At 52.4% G+C, this 359-nt stretch overlaps 1 non-coding gene across 1 annotated transcript; it reads left to right on the top strand.

Moving 5' to 3' along the window:
• The first annotated feature begins 287 nt into the window (after positions 1–287).
• Positions 288–359, top strand: TRNAH-GUG (transfer RNA histidin (anticodon GUG)). Its single transcript has one exon. It is a non-coding gene; the product is annotated as a tRNA-His (tRNA).

Below are 359 nucleotides of genomic sequence, written 5' to 3'. Positions count from 1 at the left end.
AAAGAGAAGGCAACGAAAGATTTCCATACCAGACTGCAATTGCCAAACGGAGCAGGAATATTTTTCTGCCACCATAACATGTGTGCCTGTCTTCTGCATGCACTTCTCTGTCAGCAGTGCCGATTTCGGTTGGGGGATGCCCAGCTGTGCCACGATAGCAGTGATGACCCTGGGGAGGAGGCCAGCACATGGAACGTGATAGCTGCTCCACACTAGGTGGCAATGCTTGCACGGCTCTGCTAGAGGGGACAGAAAACATGAGACACTGGACACTTCCTTTGTAGCTTGCCGTGATCGTATAGTGGTTAGTACTCTGCGTTGTGGCCGCAGCAACCTCGGTTCAAATCCGAGTCACGGCA

The sequence above is a fragment of the Calonectris borealis genome, chromosome Z (assembly GCF_964195595.1).
Source record: "Calonectris borealis chromosome Z, bCalBor7.hap1.2, whole genome shotgun sequence".
NCBI classification, from domain to species: domain Eukaryota; kingdom Metazoa; phylum Chordata; class Aves; order Procellariiformes; family Procellariidae; genus Calonectris; species Calonectris borealis.
Note: the sequence above shows the minus strand (reverse complement) of the source record. Positions and strands in the feature narration are given on the sequence as shown.